The sequence below is a fragment of the Otolemur garnettii genome, unplaced genomic scaffold (genome assembly GCF_000181295.1).
Source record: "Otolemur garnettii isolate 467f Iridium unplaced genomic scaffold, OtoGar3 scaffold00080, whole genome shotgun sequence".
In the NCBI taxonomy this organism is placed as follows: Eukaryota; Metazoa; Chordata; class Mammalia; order Primates; family Galagidae; genus Otolemur; species Otolemur garnettii.
The window spans coordinates 2,228,771-2,249,124 of NW_003852475.1; the positions used below are offsets into that span (position 1 = coordinate 2,228,771).

Sequence of the window (20,354 nt, forward strand, 5' to 3'; positions counted from 1 at the left end):
ACTCATAATGTTTTACGTAATCTATTCTAGGAAGGAGTAAACTGAGCCTGAGGACTTTTTCACAGTCGTCTACACGCGGAGATGGTTAAGACCACAGTCTCCCCCATACTGGGCTTCACTGCCGGAAGGCCCCTGATCCCTAGAGGCTTGGACTGCACAACCTTGCAAGATGCATCGTCATATCAGCATTTGCACACTTCCCCTAAGCTTGCTAGAATATTATGTACGGCCGCGATCAGACTGTCTCTCACTCGGTGGTTTCTCCCCTCTGGCTGCGGAATTGAGAGGCTGGAGAAGTCTTCTTCTGCAGGGTTGAGAGTTTGCAGACGGCCCCTGAGAAGGTGGGGCGTTCCGAATTGGCTGAGCACTTCACCGGGGGCGGGGAGTTAGCCGAGCGTTCCTGCCCGGATTCCCTGCCTCCTAGAGGGGCTGAGCCCAGAAGCAGACAGAAGTTGGTGAGGTCTGGCAATGGAGGATAAAAGAAATTGCGGACTGATTCCCGCCCTGGTTGCCTGAGCCCCCAAAGGAACATCTCTGCTGCGTTGGGGCTGAGTGTGGACGCGCCGCTCGCAACCCGCCAGGGCTGGGAGTTTGCAGACCGTCCCTGCCACGGCCCGCTTGGCCGCGGCCCTGCGGCTCCCGTGGCGGCGGCGGCCCTAGGCGCAATCTAGCCCAGGTACCCGCGTTGCAGGCTCAGGGTGCCGCGACCCCGCGCCCCGCCACACCTCGGGCCTCGCGGGTACGGCGGTCGACTTTCGTTTCTGTCTGCTGCTGCCGCCCAACAGGGAGGTAAGAGCTGCTGGGTCCGGGCGATCGCATCGGAGCTCGCCATCCTCTAGGGGAGATGCGCGCAGAGGGGACTGCGCGGGGCGCGGGGAACTGGAGCCAGGAGGAGGACAGAACCTGCACTAAGGGCGGCGCTGCTGGGGGCCTGCATGCCCCGACTGCGGCCGTTGTGCGGGATCCCAGAGTGTACCCGGAGGTCGCGCCTTGAGGAGCCCACCTGCTCGGGGCAACTCTCCCTATGAGAGGCTGAAGCCCCCCAGGCCCTCTGGCTAGAGGCTTGTAGGCTTTCCAAAGACTATCCAGAGGAGGCTCCGGTTGCGCGGGTTGGAAGCGAGTAGCCAGAAATGGCAGATGGGTTTTTGGACAGCGGAGGAGCCTATGGGGTCACGCCGCAGGCATGGGCCACGCTGGGGTCCCGGAGACTCGGGCGCGCAGGGCAGGCGCGACTACCAGCCAGTGGTGAGGAAGAAGGCGGGAGGCTGGCTCGGAGCCTCTCCAGAGGAGGGATGCAGCGGGCGGGAGCTTCTGGCTAGGGCATTGAGGAGGCCCCGGGGCGATCTCGGCTCCTTGGGGACAGCCTTACCGGACCGCGATCCTGCCTGTGCTCTGAGCGCTGCCGCCCGGTCCGGGAGGCTGCGGTGAGCGCAGAGCCCACACCCGCGCTTACACTCCCCGAGAGCATGCTCAGTGAGGCCCTGGGAACTTCCTGCCGAGTAGCGAGCTCCCCGGCCCCCTCTGGGCCGGTGCCTTGCAAAGTTGGGGGTGGTAGGGCTGGCAAGTTGGGGACGCTGCCCCAGCCTGCCGCCCTTCGGTGTCCCCAACTCCCTGCCTAGGCTCTACGGAGCTCCTCGCGCTGCTCTTCCCCACCGCCCTTGCGGCTGGGATCGGGGGCGTGGGTATCATCGCTTGCTCCCTGCGGCCGGCTGGCGGGAGGCCTGTTGGCGAGTCTCTTACCGGGTGAACCCGCTAGTAGTGCGTCCGCTGAGCGCACGGACCCTGGGCAGCCAGCAGGAGGGGGTGTGTGAACCCGGGGACATACTTGCTGTCACACACAAAGCCGTGGTTTGGTAGCCGCAGCGAGGAAGTGCTCAACGGGGAGGGGGTAGCGCTTGCATTGTCCAGAGGCGTTTGGAGTACAGACTCGGCGCTGGGCGCCTTGGAGCTGCAGGAATCAGGCGAGGTGTGTGGATTTCAGAGGCTCCCAGTCGAGGTCTGGGCCCCGTACTCCTGGCACCGACTGCCAGGCCCGGCCCAGGCTGGCCGCCGTTGTCTGCACCGGGTACTGGCAGCCCAGTTAGGAAAGAGGTTGACACTTGGGAGGCTGTGAAGTTGGGGAGGAGACCAAGGTTTGTGTGGGGTTTGAGTGGGACAGTAGCATTGCCCTGGTAAACATACCCCGATCAAAGTAAGAGTTGGCATCTCGTTACAAAGATGTTAACCATTGTGTCTCCGGCACCCTGAGCCTTGACGCTGCTTCAAAACTACCTTGTCTGATCCAGGAAAATCACAGAACAGTTTTTCATGAAGAACAAATCTCAAATCTGTCTTGATGAATACATTTGCACCTCCCTCTCCCTTCTTTCCTATAAATTATTTTTGTTGCTATTGTTCAAAATGGAGATGGGCACCCTCAGATTTGTTTGGCAGTAGGATCAGAGCAAAGCTCTAATTTCTAGAGGCATTTTAGTATTCCCTGGTTACCAACTATTAATAAATACCCACGTAGTCAGCCTTAAATGGAGAGGCCCTGAAAAGCCAGGTAGGGGAAGAACAAGACCTTTTTGCACTTTCTAGGGACAGGGAGAAGACAAGGAAGTTGTTCTGACTCTGGCAGGGCTGGGCGCTGGGGTACAGGGTTTGGGTTTTTTCTTTCATCTCCTCCTTTGTTTCATCCCGCTTTCACAGGTTTGGGACACTTGTGAGGAGTCACTAGGAGGAAGTAGTCTGTAGTCCTAGTTTGGAGATCTGTAGGGTTTGCATTGACGTTAGAAGTCTCCAGCTGGTTTTAAGGTGAACTGCAATGGCAGATGGGTTGGGGGACCTGCTCAGTTCTGCCAATGACGTCTGTGTGCCCTGGGCCACTGCTGCAAAGCAGCTGATAAGCTGTTTGATCTCAGCAGGTGCTAATTGTTTTGAAGTGTGAATACAGCACTCCTTGGTAATATCTATATTCACACATCTGTATGTATTTTTACAAAGAAGGGTGTGCATATTTATGTGCGTATGCAGTGTTCTCCGGTAGAATCTGGAAGTTGGAAGGGACCTCAGGAGATCACAGGAATCCAAATATTCGCTCTTTTCATTCAGTTTTCAGTTTAAAAATAACTAAGGAGGCTTCTGCCCAGTTGGCCTCTGAAGCACTGAAATGCCAGAATCTCCCATGACCCTAGCTGAGGAGGAGACGTTTGGAGTCACGTTGAGTGTGACTTCTCTGGATCTGTTCTAGATGTCACTCTAACGTTTGATCTGACTTTTTCTCTTGTCCCACACACCTCAGAATAAGTCACTTCAAAGTCACCCCAGCTCGTTTTGGGCAGGGGACAGGCAGTGACTAGTGTACCCAGAAAAGATGTCTGGGAAATGGGAAAGAGCAGTCACTTTAAGATCCAGGTTGGAAAATTCAAGTTCTTTCCTACTCTGCGGTCATCTAGAATGCTGGGGACTCATTTTCATCCTTCTGCCTTGAGTGTCATAGCCGTCTGGCCCTGGGACGAGTAAAAGAGTGGGAGTTGGGAGTGGGATTGATGCTTTTATAGACCTCGAGAAGCATGTGCCATCAGCTTTGTCTCTGGGGGTTTGCTGTGGTGGATGTCAAAGTTTGGGGAAGGGTCCTGGTGTCAGGTGAGTGGTTGATGAGTAGTTCTGAGTGAAGGAAGGTGTATATGTTCCACAATCCAGGTACTTTTAAAGAAGAAGACATAATTTCACACTTTGTGTGTTGCCATGTGGGTGACAATTGAGAGGCTTGGGTGAGAAATAAATAAACATGGGAGGCTTGTCAGCACAAGTTTCACCAGGCTGCCTTCAAAGTTAGTAATTGCTTTGAAGTACAGAGTCACACTCTTCATAGCCAGAAGATAGCTGTACTTTTAAATTTCTCTTTGAAATTGAGTAAAGATCTCCCCAACCCTTCAAGTCTCTAATCTAAGCCATATCCTGATACGTGTTTCACCTCCATGTCAATATCAATGATCCGACTGCAGCTGTGCCCGGGACGCTGGCTGCAGGTGTGCTCACTGAGCGAGCATTACCCAGCATCTCCCATGTGCCTGGCCCTGTGCTGGTTATAAAGATGTCCTTCTAAATTACCTTCTCACTTTTAGTTTATCTGCCCTTTTCTTTCAGTATGTTAATGCAAACTAATAGCTCTTGGAAAGCTGCCAAGATGGGTCCCCTCAGCCATAGTTCTGTAACCATGTTCTCAGCAGGAAGAGTTGGGACTTATTTGACCATTTGGGTGGTTACATTTTATATTTTCATTCTCACAATTAAGCACATCCTTCCTGGACTTTGTTAGACCTGGAAGGCTGTGCATTTGCATGGCAGGGATTAGAGGAATCACTTCTTTTTTCCTTCAAAATCCCATAGCTCTTGTGCTAAAACACAAGGGAACAAGCCCAGGGCCTTCCTTTGTCCAGCCTCCAAATCTGGACATGTAAATGGACACGTGAGGGTTATAAGCTATTATGGCTGGGTTTGGCGATTGCCTGTGAGGATCCATCCCTTTGTCACATTCACTGCCAGACCAATGTTAATACCTGCTAGACCTTGGCCCCTGCTGGGGCAGCTACCTCCAATGGCTAAGGAGTACCCTAGTGCCTGTGAACTCAGGAGTGAGTGTACCCCTAGTACTTTGTTGTTAGTGATAGTTAAGTACTGGTGCTTATGAAAGATTTACTTTTGAAAAAGTCAGCTTTTAAGGTTATCCCTAGAATAATAGCAGCCTCATTTATTTGCATCCCTCTGTGATTTTTATGGCTGGCCCTTGGGGGAACATGTGCCACCTACCCACTCTTGTTCTAACTTCATTCCTTACTGTTGCCCTTCTGTGCACAGACTGCTGAGAAGTTCTGTTATGCTGCTAAAATGCTTTTTTTATAAGTATCCCACACAGAAAGCCTTCCACTCTTAATAGTTTTGGGTCTCCTCCACCCCCACCCCCACTTGAGTGTGTTGTGCTGGTGATCATCATAGAGATTTCATGTCTTTGTGGAGAAGCATCAGCAACGGGTGTGCAAGAAAATGAAATGATGGTGATGAAAACATTTACCTTCTGTAATTGGCATTATTGCAGATGCTTCTTTTGTGCTGCAGATATTTCATGTAATCCTCACTGAAACACTGAGGTAGATTCTGTTATTATTCCCAGGTATATAGTGAAACTGTAGCATTATGAAATTATCAAATCTGGCCAAAGTCACAAGCAAGCAAGTGGCTGAGCAAGGATTCGAAGGCAGGCGGTCTCAGTCCAGGGCCCACGGTAACTGGACTCAGCACAGTTGTTGGGGCTGATGAACGTGCCCTGTATCAGCCAGCACCTACTTTCCAACCCATGAGGGTAGGACTTTTAGACACTCAGGGTTGGCAGGTATTGTGGGGAGATCCCTCCTTTTTCTAGCTTAGCTCACAGAGGTGCAGAGAGGCACATGGATCTACTGACCAGAGTCTCACCAACATTCGGCAGTGGCAAAGCTGGGCCTCACTTCCAGCCTTGAATCCCAAGGAACAAGTGATGACAACTAATAACAGATGAGTGCCGGGTTTTTTACAGTGATGATCTAGGAGGGGGATGTGACAGCTACTTGGTGTCTGTTCCTCCCTAGAGCCCACTATGTGCTCATACCCACCTTTACCTTGGAATGTGGTAGAGAGTAGGTCATAGTGGCCGAATTCCCTCCCCATCTCTGACTAAGAATCTAAGCAATTTATGTCCCTTTCAGTGAGGGGTTCTCTTCCTCTTATCACTGTTTAAGTTTGACATCTTAAGAATATTATGTATAGTTTGAGTTGGATTTTACATTTGACTCTTAGGAATTCCGTGTGTCTTAGGGCACCTGGCCCTTCTCAGCATTGGTTTCTTTTCTTTAGGGTAGTGCAGCGGTTCTCAACCTGTGGGTCGAGACCCACAGGAACTATATTAAAGGGCCAGAGCATTAGGAAGGTTGAGAACCACTGGAATAGTAGGTGGGCAAGAGGTGACCCAGCAGAGGTGTCGGGGACAGATTTGTCTATAACAAATCCAATAAAGGGTGCCTGTGAAGACATTCTCACAGTATCTCTGGAATCCGAGGAAGAAAGCTGAGGCCATGTAAAGTTTTCTCTGACAACTGGGATCAAGGAATTTTCCTGCTGGAAATTCAGGACCAGTTCCTTTTTTTGTATCCCTCTCATATGCCTAGGATTGCACCGGGCACATCGGTGCTCACCTGCTCCTGATTCTGGATATTTCTGGTTAATAATAGTTCCTAGCTGCTCAAGAAGTTTAAAGCATAGGCCCAGTCAGGGCTTACCCAGGACAGTTGAGTTCAGTCTCTCATAAAGGAAAATGTGAATGAAGAACTCATTAATTCAGCCCATATGGCCACTGTGGACTTCAGTTCTTACATTGGGAAGGAAAGGGAGATGAATGAGCTCCAAAGACATGTTCCATCTCTAATGTTCCTTAATCCTATACGTGTGGCAAAGGAGGTGTAGAATAAAGAAATTAAATGAAATTTCCTCATTTAATTAAAAAAAAGATTGAGAAAAGATTTAAGTTGTTTTTGCCCTTGCTTGTAGACTTTCTGTGGCAGACAGCTGAAATGCTTATCTGAGAAGAGCCAACCCTTTATTAACACTGTCTTTTAGGATGTTCATTTTTGCCTGTTTAGAATTTAAAAGCTCTGGCCCTTACTTTTGGCCCAGAAGTAACCTGCTTTCCCCTAGTGCAGCTATTTTTTTCCCTTGGGAAGTTGAGATTCAAAGAGCAGAAGATGACCAGGCCCATCGTATTCTATGTAACGGGGCACAGTGCCTTGGGACGTGCTGAGGTGTTACCTGCCACAGCAGGGCCAGACTCTGTGCACATGCGTTCATGTCCACTTTAGTGTGAAACAACTGTGCTTGAAAATAAGGGAATTTGCTATCAGTCTCCTTGCAACTGCTCTTTTTCGTTGTTCGTTTCTGAATCCTCTGTTATTTTCAACTCGATTTTTTATTTACTAGTGTTCATGCTGATGAAGAGTTTTCTAAATGCCCAATTCCTTCTCTCGTGCACCTTGTTTGGAGAAGCACTGTCTGTGCCTCGTGCTGAGTGTGCACTTTCTCTTTTCCTTTGCCGCGGTTCTTGGTGGTTCTGCTTGTGATTTTTTTGAGCAAACAAAGTTAGAGGCAGCATCACATAAGGATTCAGAGGAGAGGGGCCACTTTCCCCTGTCCCCATCCGCCAGTAGTGTTAATCATGAGATGTCCCCATTCCTGGGGGTGAGACCTTTGCTCACAGGGCTTTATGGCCCTCTGTTCATCTGATTGCCTTCCCTCTGTCACAAAGTTCTATCTCCCCGGCTAAGGATGATACATTTCTCCCTCTCTTCCTTTATTTGATTTTTAACTGTTATGCTTGCCGGGTTTAATGGTAACATTGTTATGTGGGCAATCTTCACTATACTTTGTATACAAATAGAATTCTCTTGGGGAAATATGATCAACTTTTTTTCTATAGTTTCACGGTTCCTTATTTGCAATTCTGATATTCAACAAACTCTAGCAAGAGAATGTTTTTTTCCCCAGGCTTGCCCCACCTCCTCCACCCTCCCAATAAAAAAAAGAAAGAAAAAAACAAAAGGAAAAAAAAAACCTATTTCCAAAAAGTACTCAGAAAGTATGGAACTCTCTTAGACCGGAAGTTCCAGTGCCTGGGCAGCATGGCGTGAGGAGTGAACTCTAGCTGTGGCAGGTGGCTGTCCGCAGGCTGGTGTGGTCTGTGCTCTCTGATTCCCATTTCTCACGGTCACTCAGCTTCTCCTTGCTTGGCTGGGCTCAGCACACTCACCTATTCTAGCAGCTTCTCCTCTTCCTCCTCTTTCTGTCCCTCCTTCTTACCCTGGCTAGGGTTGCAGTGGCATTATCATAGCTCACTGAAGCCTCAAACTTTTGGGCTCAATCAATCCTGGCCTTAGCCTCCTGAATAGCTGGGACTGCAGGCCTCTCTGGCCAATTTGTTTTTCATACTTTGTAAAGATGGGATCTCACTACATTGCTCAGGCTGGTTTCAAACTCCTGATCTTAAGTGATTCTCCCTCCTGAGCCTCCCAAAGTGCTAGGATTACGGGCATGAGCCACCACATCCAGCCCTGCTCTAGTGTCTTTATCTTTAAAAATATTCTTAGGTGTGGTCCTAATTTTGAGGTCCTGTTTGGTCGTTGTGATCTTTTAGAGTCCTGTTTTTTTTAAATCAGTCTTTTTGTAGACATTTTTGGACCTCAAAATGACCACAATTCATGAGCTCATGAAGGTCAACAAATTGGGACTTTGGGATTCTGTGTGTGTGTGTGTGTATCACTAAGGCTTATTACTTTATTGTCATATTGTCTTAAAAAAGATGACAGTGGTCAGCGTTGGAACTGCATACCTGGAATAGCCATCAGTTAAATGGAGTCTAAGGAAGTTTTTCTGAAAGGATTTTGCCAATATGGCTTTCTCCCTAGAACCTACTTGTTGGAGCTGTAGGTAGGGACCCTTAGAGATGCTGGAGACTATTACTTTATTGTTCTACAAAGTGTGCTCCATGGTAATGAGTTGCTTATACTGCCATACTGCCTTTTCTCTACCCGTCTCCGTAGGCAGCATCAGGTGCACTTTTCCAGTTTTGATGCCATACCTGGTTAGTGTTCTCCAGGTTCTAGAATTTCTTCCTCCCAGGCCAGGAGCTTCAAGAGAGACTTTTCTATTTCCTCATCATGAGTATTTAGTAGAAATATTTTAAGAACACGACGACATTTTACCGTTGCCATAACAAATAACCATGAACCTTGTAGCTTAAAGCAACACATTTATTCTCTTTTAATTCTGTAGGTGAGAGGTCTAACATGGGTTTCACTGGCTAAGATCAAGTTCTCTGTTTTTTTCTGGGAAGCCTGGAGGGAAAATATATTTCCCCCTGTTTTCTGAGTTCTAGAGGCCACCCCCATCCCTAGGCTTGTACCCCCTTCCTCCAACTCAACACCAACAGCATCAAATTGGGGCCTTGTCCACCTGTCTGTCACATTTTCCTTCTGGCCACAGCTGGAAAAGATTCTTTGCTTTTAGGGTGTGGTTAGATTATACCAACTGGGACAAAGCAAGATAATCCCCCCTCATTTCAAAGTCTTTAATTTAATCTTATTTGCCTATAAGGTAAATGAGGTTTCAGGGATTAGGATATAAATGTGTTTGGGGGATCTACCACAGATCTCAAAACTCTTTGTAAGGAAATGATTCTTTCCTCTTTATGTAAAAGATCTATTTTCTATAAAGGAAATTTACCTATTTCCTTGTTACTCACCTTTTTGAATATATTCAAATCAACTATTTGCAGGACACATTTGTATCTAAATAAAGTTTGAGTTCTGCTAAGGTCAGATGTTGAGCTGAGCACTTTTACTTGGTCTAGTTTAGGTCATTGTCAGCTGTCCTGTGATATTACAATGGAGAAACTGCACGCAAAGGAAATTGCCCAGGGTCATGTAGCCGGAATTGGTAGAGCCAAGGTACAAAAGCCTGCATCCTTTTTATTCTCCACTTCTGCCTTACAAGTAAGTGATAATGGAAAAGCAAAATGAGAAACGGTAATGGAAAAACATAAAATAATGTAAAATCTCTGTGCTTCTGCCAGGGTGATAATAAACTAAATATTGCCTGCGGTAAATTGATTGTACTAATGGCTCTAATTAATGGCCTCCTTGTATCCACACTCTTTGCTTATAACGCTGTAGTTCTTCTTCCTTCTCACCCTACTCGGCCAGCTCCTCACGAAGACTGGTCATGTGATTTGCTTCGGCCATTGGGATGTTAGCACATGCGGTCTATAAATGGAGTTTTAAAAAGCAATATGTGTTTCTGTAACCAAACCAAATAGGGTTTGCCCATATAGGCAGCCAAGACAAGGAGACATGAATGGGACTCCATTGGAAGTTGGGGCAGGTTTTTATAGACAGGGGTAGTGAAGGGTGATCTGATATGGTCTTGTGATGGGGTGACACCAGGAAACATATTCTGACTGGACCATGCTGTGGGGTAATGTCAAGGCTTAATTTGATCCTGGATTCTGCCATAGGGTGTGCACTCTTTAATTCTGTCCCCACTCCTCCATCCAGCACTTTGGTTCCATCCATGATTTTAGGCTTGGTTCATCTAGGCATGTTTAGGTTATGTGATTCTCCCCCTTAAGGTTCATGACAATTGGAAAACAACTCTCAGCTTTGGTGTGTAACAGTTGAACCAAATTGGTCTAATGTGGTACATTTCTGCTTGGCTTTTTCACAGATGGGCTTGCTCTGTCAGACTTTGCCACCCTTGCCATGAGAACATGCCCTAGCTAGCACAAAAGGTTGAGCTAGGTTGTGCCAGCATATTCCCTAGGAGACTGACAAGTCCCATCAGACCTGTTAGCTGCCTGCTGTCTCCTGAGCAGATCTAGCCCAGCTTGGATCACTGGAACCACTGGTCTGATCTGAAGAGCTGTGCCAATAATCCCTGGTTGTTGTAAACCACTGAATTGCTATAGAACAATTGCTAACTGATAGTAACTAATAACACACAGCTCACATCAGATATTTCAATAGCATAAGAAGTAATTTTAGACATCCTTAGTTACTACATGTAACTAATTAATATTCTTTTTATATTATACTGTAGGTTCAAGAACTTCCTCATTATATCTGCCCTTTCTTCCTTTTATTTCAAAACATTACAGTTTTTTGAATTCTTACCAGTTTCAGTTAGAAGCAGACTAACTTCTTTTCTCAAACTACTCTAATGTGGTGGCTTTTAACCCCAGTCCACATTCAGAAATACACATCGACTCAGAACTCACATATGTAAGTAAACAATGAGAAAAGTGTTTCATAAAATAGCAATTACCTATGCTACCTCTGATGTCTTCTGATGTTTTCTGTTCTGTTCCATTTCATTGACTTAATAGTGGCTGGGGTTCAGCAGACTCTGACTTGCTGCCCATTTTGTAAATAAAGTTTTATTGACACACAGCCCTCCTATTTATTCTTGTATAGTTTATGGCTGCTTTCACACTTCTCACAATGGCAGAGGTAAGCACTATGACAGAGATTATCTGTTTTCTAAGGCCCAAAGTATTTCCTATCTGGCCTTTGAGGAAAAAGTTTTCTGACCCTTGCACTGAATTGATTTGCTAAGCCATCAGTTGGTTTTAACCTTCCATTTGCAAAACTGTTTCAAGTGATCCTTAGCTCTCCTGATACGTTTCTAGAAATTACACTGAACAGATATGACAGATGTGAAAACTAACCCTTTTCTCATGTTGTACTCAATGTTTTTTTCTCATTTACTGAGATTCAACAATTAAGCTCTTGCTGTTTAATATTATACCAGATTGGCTTACATGGGGAACTTTTTAAGCATTTCTAAAATATTTCATTGTAAGTAGTTTTATGTCCCCCTTTTAAATTTATTTTTAAATGAAGCTTTAGTGGAAACTAACTGGAATTAAAGTGGACACAAATTCCACTCGAGTGCTAGTTATTTATTCATTAGATTCCAGCAGTGCCTTTTTTGGTGATATAATGGAGTCCATTAGTGGAAGAGGTAGAGAAATAGTGATCCTGCCTTAATTTTTTTAGAACGCCCTTTTGGCAACTGGTCCTTTTTGCCACATTTTTGAATTAGGGTGTATTATTTTTGAATGTAATAAAATTTAGAGCCATTAAATCATGGACTTTTTCAGTTGAAAGGGCTTTGGAAGGTTTTATTTATTCCCCCCCGCCCCAGACCTAATTGGACCTTAAAGGCCAAATTTCTCTAATGCATTTTCCAAGCCTGTCAAGGAAGGACAACATTGTTATTTATGTTGTGTTGCTCCTGGGACTGATGAAAAAGAAAACTTCAGAGTGGTTTGGATCTGTCTCTAGAATCTGAAATGCCAGGTGAGGGATGGTCTCTGGTCCATTTATTTATTTATTTATTTTTTAGTTTTTGGCCGGGGCTGGGTTTGAACCTGCCACCTCCGGCATGCCAGTGCCCTACTCCTTTGAGCCAAAGGCGCTGCCCTGGTCCATTTATTTATTGACAGTGAGAATGAAATCAAAACAAATGAGCTAAAAACACAGCATGAAAAGTCTGTGTAAAATCTAAGGAACATTTCCCAAATAAGGTAGGTTGTGTGACAGTGGAATAGATTTTCCTGAGGTTTTTTTTTGTTGTTGTTGTTTTTGGTTTTTTCAGACAGAGTCCTGCTTTGTCACCCCAGGTAGGGCACCTGGCAGAACACAGTGGCATCATGATAGCTCATGACAACCTCAAACTCCTGGGCTCAAACAATCCTTCTGCTTCATCAGTCTCTGGAGTAGCTGAGACTACAGTTATGTGCTACCATGCCCAGCTAATGTTTTCTGTTTTTAGTAGAGATGGGGTCTGACTTTTACTCAGGCTGGTCTCAAATTCCTGATCTCAAGTGCTCCTTCTGCCTTGGCCTCCTGGAGTGCTACGATTATAGGTGTGAGCCACCATGCCCAGCCTCCTGAGCATGTTTGGTTAGCTACCAACCTTTGTTCAGGTGGGTGACCATCCTTCCAGGTGATCAGATGCTTTTAGTTAGTAAGGATTCTTGTGAGTGCTAGCCACAGAACCCGCTGGAGCTTGCTTCAACACAAGTGGAAAATTCATATGAGGGGGTGTGGTGCCTGTGGCTCAAAGGAGTAGGGCGCTGGCCCCATATGCTGGAGGTGGCGGGTTCAAACCCAGCCCTGGCCAAAAAGACTTCAAAAAAAGAAAGAAAGAAAGAAAATTCACATGAGGGATACAGGGCTGAGGCTCTGGGAATCATCTACCTGGTTACTTAATTCTTCCCCTTGCCTTTTTCTATTTTTCTTGTCCCAAGGGCAGAGCCACATACTGAGGCTGATCTTTCTGTTATAATGCCAGTCCCAATTTCCTGGGGAGACCTCTTAATTCCCAGCATGAGATCACCCAGAGGTGGGCAGGGATGGGACCTGAGAAGAGGACTCAGGTCTAACCCTAGGCTCTACAATGTTATGGGGGGAGTTTCAGCAGTTTGTAGGGGGCAGTTTTGCTTGTCAATGATTAAGGGGTGCTAGTAGCATTTACTGGGTGGGGAGCAGGTATGCTAAATATCTGTAATGGGTAGGATAGTTGTATGTCACAAATATTTCCTGGACCCCACTACTAGACAATCATGGACAAACAAACCTGAACCCAGACCTAACCTGCATTGTAAACAAATATTTTTTGCACAATTTAAATAAACAGGGACCTTTTCAGTTGCTGAAAAAAGACTGTGCTTTGTTTTATTAAGAAATTTACCTCTTTGGAAACTCACACCATACGTAGCATCACTGCCATCTCCTGTTACCAGCCCATGTCTGCATCTGACCTGTGTTTTGATTTTACATTAAAGTGCAAGCAAGTGACTTATGCTCACTAGAATGGTCTTGTCCAAGTAATTGCTTATCGAAATACATTAAGTTACTTTCCTTTTATTTTAATTTATGTCACTCTTAGGACATTAAATGTGTATGTTTGAAACTGTCTTTAGGTAGGTTATCTAAGCATTTGATTTCAGATATTAAAGGGGTATTATAAGTTTGCTATAATCCAGGGACTTTGGAGCTGATGGGGTTTAGAACATAGCACTAGGCAGAAAGAATTGTGAAGCAATTTTTTTCTGTAGCCTAATGATTCATCTGAACCGATACTCTTACTAACAAGCCATGCAAACAGTGGCCCATACATCAGATGTAGGTAAAATAACTAGGGATGTTGGCCCCGGGCATACTGGGTCTCCCCCAGCCCTACCCTTGTGTGGTGAGCTCTCTGTGGTGCAGAACCGCCACTCTCTTGTACACATGGTTTCTGGCTCTGGCTGGGCCAAGGCTCCTGGGTAGGTCTCCTACATGTACCATTGCAGAATAGCTCCAGGGGAGGGGGGTGAAATCAGGTTATTCCACGAGTTTCATATGAACTGCTGCAGACCACTTTGCTCAGCTTCAGGGACCTGTGAGCTTGCATGGGAGAACAGTTTACACCTTCATTTTCACTAACCTCTAGCCGACATTTAGCAATTCTTTTGAATGTTGGCTGCTAATGACAGTAGGGTCAGCATCGTTTGTGACTTTGTCACCAATGAAAATGCAATATTTTCATATCTTCTTACAGATGGGTATCTTAAAATATCCATACTTACCATTTTGGAATTATGGTGGTTGTTATGCTTGCTGCTAGATAATGTTTTTTAAATGTGTTAATAAGCAAGTACATGTATTACTATATTACAATTGAAAAAATATTTTGGTAGCTGTATTTAGATATGATTGATTTCCTTTGCAATCCTGTGTATTTCATTTTATGCATTTAAAAAATCCTACTGAGAAGGTGTCTATAGGCCCCTTTAGTTTGCAAGTGGGTCTGTGGCACAGGAATTGGAGAGTAAAATTATGCATGTCCTGGACCTACCCACCCTGCTGCTCCTCTGTCCATACTCTCCCTCAGAAATTGGTCTCCTGCTGCCTAGGCTTTCCCCCCAGGGTGTCAGATGTGGGGTGTGCAGTGAATGTAGGCTCATCTCCAGTTGGCTTATTTTCTTAGACCTAGTAAAGAATTCCTCTCTTCTCCTGGCTGACTCTTTTATCATACATGAAGAGGCAAGTTTGTCAGAACATTCTTCCACAAGGCTGTGTCTGTCAGTGCAAGGCACATGATGCATTTAAAGCCAAAAGATGCTGATTTTCTGCATGATTTCTGCTTCAGTTTTTCAAGTGGAATTAAAAACCACAGACATGCTGCAGGAAGTCTATATAAACACACTGCGTCCTGTTTTCCTCTTCCTGTGCTTCAGAGTGACACAATCACTGACACGACTCTGAGAAGTACCCTATTGCCCAAGAAGCATGTTGCACAAGTGGCTGCTGGTGGGGAGGGAGGCTCCTGTTGCCGTTCGGCTTGTGTGGGAGGAGTGTACCCCAGAAGTGGAGGCTGGGAGGGAAGAAGGTATGCACTTCGCCTTGGCTGCTTGGTACCTGGACAGTCCAGCCTAGACCATGCTATGCTGCCACTGTAAGTGGATTTCTGGGAGTTAACCTATTTCTGGAAATTACTTTTTTTTTTTTTCTTGAGACAGACTCTCATTTTGTTGCCCTTGGTAGAGTGTCATGGTGTCCATAGCTCACAGCAACCTCAGACTCATGGGCTCAAGTGATTCTCTTGTTTCAACCTCCCAAGTAGCTGGGACTGTAGGCGCCTACCACAATGCTATTTTTAGAGACGGGGTCTTGCTCTTGCTCAGGCTGATCGCGAACTCGTGAACTCAGGCAATCTACCCGCCTCAGCCTCCCAGAGTGCTGGGATTACAGGCATGAGCCACCATGTCCAGCTGTTTCTGGAAATTTCTGTTGATAGGAAATGACTACCACAGAAGAGCTTACCGCACTGTTCCTTGTAGTCCTCCAGACAGGGAGTCATTGTTGTGGTGCCAAGTGCATCTCTTTCCTCTCACAGTTTCTAAATCTATATTTAGAGGATAAAAATGCTGAACGTTTCCTTTCTAATTCTTCAGAAGTCAGCATGGGAAGGGCTTTTCACACATTCAACACTCGTTCCTTCGACAACCGTATTCGATGATAGTGGGAATAATTTTTTATTCATTGTTTCAAAAAATATTTTGCTGAAGATTGGAATCCAGTAGTCTCAAATTTCCCCTTCATTTTGCTATGAGTTTAGTGATGGATCAGATTTCTCCCTCAGTGAAGCAGGAGCAGCCCTGTTAGATTATATTCCTCGTGCTCATTTAAGACCTAATGAGGATATATGTGTGTATGTGTATTTAACAGGCTTATTAATGAAGTGACAGCATGTTATCTGGTTTTTTGTGTATTTTTGTTGTTGTTTTGCTTTGTTTTGGTAAACAGAAATAGCAAAATTCTGTTGCTTCCTGAGCCACTGAATGATATTATGGACTCATGTATAAGATGATTGTGGGTACAATTGACTAGGCCTAATTTTTAAAGTAAGATACCTAAGACCTAAGATCTTTTTATTCAGCAGCTGTCCTTTTTAATCATTGGATTTATAAGGCCAGGGTTTGGGTTCTTTTTCTTTTTTTCTTTTTCATTCTTTTTTCTTGGATTTCACTGGATTTATTGGCTAAAGCAAGGATTTCACTGGATTTATTGGCTAAAAGGTGAGAATTTTGCTTAATTTGATGTGTTTCCTACCTCCCTGGTGTTCTGATCATAGTCACTCGGCCTGATTCATTGAGGTTTGGTGTGGGGTGAATTTCTGTCTTAGTTTTTCTTTACAGAGAGAGTAAATAAAGTCCAGAAGATTTAGAGTACTAGAATTAAAATAGCCGTGAATGCTTTTTCTCCTGATCAGATAGATGATAGAATTCATTACATAGCTGAAGGACACAGGCAAACCTTATCACAATAATAGATAGAAATTAAGGACTCTTTATCCACAGTGATAACCAAAATGGTACAGACCCTTTCTCCTAAGAGTGGACCCTGTGAGTGCAGCAGCTGGTGTGCAGGAGAACATCGGACACTCCTATAACCAAGCTTTCCACAAACTGTACAATTTCATGGTTGGGACAACCTTGTATATTAGATTTCCTTATTTTTAATGAATGAGCATGAAACTGTGGTAAGACTAGTGAAGTATCTTGCTTGCAATGACTTAGAGACTAACCAAGGTGACCGTGTAATTTATATCTAAACCTGGACACTTTTGAGAGTGAAAGGTCGGGCTCTTGATGACTATGTTGAAGTAAAAGGTATAAAGGAAGACATCTGTTCCCCTACTAATAAGGTATAGATTGGGGGGTTTAATGCAGGACTCTGAACCCTAAGCCTGCTAGCTGGCCTTTCCCTGCAGTTAGGTGGGGCTACTGCATTTGCAAATGAATTGGTAAGGCCCAGATGGGAGGGCAGCTAGTCCAGGGCTAGGGGTAGAGACAAAGAGAAATTTCTCTAAGGCTTAGAGTCCAGAGATCTTCTTTCATATAAAAACATAGAAAAGGTTTTGCTGGACAGCAGATAGTGTTGGTCTTCTTACAAATGGTTTTCCATTTTGTTGTTGTTTAAAAGCCTGGATCTTCTTTAGTATTTACAAGAACGACAAAGTTAAGAGTCATACAATCTCATATCCAGGGCAAACATCTTCATAGCCAATGGCTGTTAAGAGACAGGAGCAATGTAGTGAATTCCTCAATAGTAAGGTATGTAAATACACATTTACTACTCCCGTTTCTCGTGGTCTGGTTATGGCTGTGTTATTAATCAAGGCAAATCTGTGTGTGGCATACATTACTATGAGATGTTAAGATAATAATTTCAGCCAGGCTGTGGCTCCTGCCTCTTCATGCCTCTGTGAGCCTCAGACTTACCCAGGGGAACACACCTGGTGGAGGCTCTGACATGAAGATGGATGAAGCACAAGGTACTTATCAAGGGTTTTATAGCCCAGCCAGGAAAGGTAATGAAGAGCCTCACACAGCACCCCAGGATTTATTTGTCCACAGTGTCACATTCTTTTGTGGCCTTTTAAGTCAGCTGAGGTGTAAAAACAAAAGTGTCCTAACACAGCAGTTTTGTACATACCACAGCCTGGAAACAAAGTCCTGTTAGATTATCATTTGTCATCGGATCAGCAATGCCAGAAAATGACATACCATCCGAAGGCCACTGCAGCCGCCTAAAGCAAGCAGAGGGATGAGTGAGAGTGACGCTCAGATCTCTGGGAACCAGCTTGCAACTGAGAGCTGATACTTGGCCTTTACTCCCATATTAAGGGGGGAGGATCTGCCTTCTGACCATAAGAGCACTCAAAAAAGAATGAATCCCAAAGTAGGCAAAATGAAACTTGATGGTGATGAGGGAGACCTCCTTCCCCATCAAGAGTCGCCAGCAGGACCTGAAGAGGGACTTTGGAGCTCAGGGTTTGCACCTGTCCCTGTGGTTGGTTTGAGCCACATCCAAGAGAGGACAACCATCTCTAGCTGTCTTTGTAAAGAGCCAGGCTCTTTCCTAGAAATATGAGAACCACCAGCCATAAGACAGGAGAAAAAGAATACAGGGTCAGAGGAGAGGCATGAGAAAATGAGAGCAGGGGAGAAGAGAGGCATTAGGGTGGCGGTAGTGGCCTTTCTCCTGTGGGATCGGGGAGGGTAGAAAAGGCAGAGTAGCTGCTGCCGTGGGGCATACCAGTCTGCTTAGAATGGGGAACCAGGTACCAGCTGGGAAGTCAGGACATCTGGGGACTGGAGTTTTCCCCGCCACTAACTAGCTTTGTGAACCTCTGTCTCTAGTTCTACACAAGTGGGCGAGTTGGGTCAGCTGTTATTTGGTGTGACTGCCAGCTCTACAAGTGTTTGATGCCAAGCCAAACAACCATCTTTATAGGGCTCACCAGCATGGCTCAGTAAACATTTGCTGAGTACAGGGCACAGGGAACACGGGTGAATGTAACACTTATCCCACATTCAGATGATGCCCTTTCCTAAACATTCCTGTTGTTCCCATAACAGGAAGAACAGCCAGGCATTGTTATAGATACTTTCCATCAATTTATGTATATTAGCTAAATAGATTAGCAAAATGAATCAGTAAAAACAGAAAAGGTAGTAGCTAGGCACTACTGTTCTCATTTTGGAGATAAGGAAACTGAGGCAGAGAAAGGTGAAATAATTGGCCCCAGTTTTCATAGCTAATATGGTAGAGTCAGAATTTCAGCTGTTGGGGCTGGGTTACAGAGCCCATATTATGTGGCGCCAATGGGGGTGGGGTGCCATGATGTGAATGTTCCCTACAAAACTCATGCTGTGAGTTAATTGCCATTATAGCAGTATTAAGAAGTGGGGGCCCTTAAAAGGTGATTAGATCCCTCCTGAGGGAATTAATGCCATTATCCTGAGAGTGGCATTAGTTATTTTGGAAGTATGTTTCTGATGAAGAGATAAGTTCAACCCACTTCCCACTGGGTCTCACATGCTGGTTTCTGCCTTCCTTTCTGCCCTATACCCATGTTATAACAGAGCAAGAAGGCCCTCACCAGACACAAATCAGGTGCTGGTACCATGCTCTGGGACTCCCAGCCTCCAGAGCCATAAGCTAAATATGAATAAACTTCAGTTCTTTGTAAATTACCTACTTTGTGGGATTTTGTTATAGTAGCAGAAAATGGACTGATAAAGGTGGGGTGTGGTGGTCACATGTTTTTGTCTGTTTCTACTGCTGGACTGCCAGCTGCCTGGGTGCATTATTAACTATTATATTTCTAACAGCTGGCCCAATGTAGACTCTTGGGACATTCTTGTTCAGTGGGTGAATGGGAATGAATGGGTGGATGGATGGATTGTAGATGGATAGATGGATGGGTGGATGGATAGGTAAATGGAAAAGATAAACAGGACAGGGTCTTAAGAGAGTATACCACCTAATGAGGAAAACAGACCCATAAACAGCAAATATTGGTGAATTTCAGATGGGAAGGGCACTTAGTGCAATCCAAGGCATCAGAAATGGCTTCCTCGAGGTGGTGATACCTGATCTGAGCTTCAAAGATGTGTACAACTTGAGAGAATCAGGTGGGAAAGGCTTTGCCAGCCAAGGGGGCAGTGTGGACTCCTCCAGCTCTGTTGCCAGCATTAGCATTCCCAGAGCAGAGAGGGCAAGGCAGGGGCTGCTGGGGTTGGGGCCAGGTTGGGAAAACCTTCATGGGATGGTATTTGGGCTTGCTTCCAAGGACAGTGGAGAGCACCTGGAAGGGTTTAAGCAGGGTGGTGGCTTGGGTAGATTTAGATTTCAGATGGGTTGTTCCTGGAAAAGGAGGGAACAGAATAAGACTGGGGCAGGAGGGGCAGGCTATGGCACTGGTCCCCACAAGAGGTCTGGGGAACCTCAAGTGGAGGGGGCAGTGAGAGTTGGTGGAGGAATGTAAGGAAAGGCAGGATGACTTTTGATTCGTGGCATGGTGAGCTCAAGATGTCCTAGGGCTACTGATGTGTGGCACAAGCATTCTCATGTGAGTGCAAAGCTGTGTGGAGTCCAGGAGGCTAGGACTAGGATAAATGGGTCTAGGTTGATTCCATGTTGTGTTAAGTTTACCTCATTCCAGGCTGTCTAGTGCTGGAACTGGTGCATCAGGGTAGCATCAGGTAGCAACTCAAGCTAGGAGATAAATGATGGCACCCTGGAAAGAGTGTTATCTTGGAAGAGCTAGTCCCAGGAAAATTCCTGCATTTACAGACTGAGCTGAAGTAGGGAATAGCCAGAGAAGAGCAGGGCCATGGATTTTATGGGACAGATAACCTTGACCTTAGGATCATACAGTATTTTTGGAGCCCT

General features: G+C 45.5%; 1 protein-coding gene across 1 annotated transcript in view; it reads left to right on the top strand.

Moving 5' to 3' along the window:
- Window positions 1-445: 445 nt before the first annotated feature.
- MGAT5 (mannosyl (alpha-1,6-)-glycoprotein beta-1,6-N-acetyl-glucosaminyltransferase) overlaps window positions 446-20,354 on the top strand; it is a 342,867-nt gene continuing 322,958 nt past the window's right edge. Inside the window, exon 1 of the mRNA XM_023515849.1 lies at window positions 446-789. The gene's annotated coding sequence lies outside the window, so the exon portion shown is untranslated. The remainder of the gene's footprint in view (window positions 790-20,354) is intronic.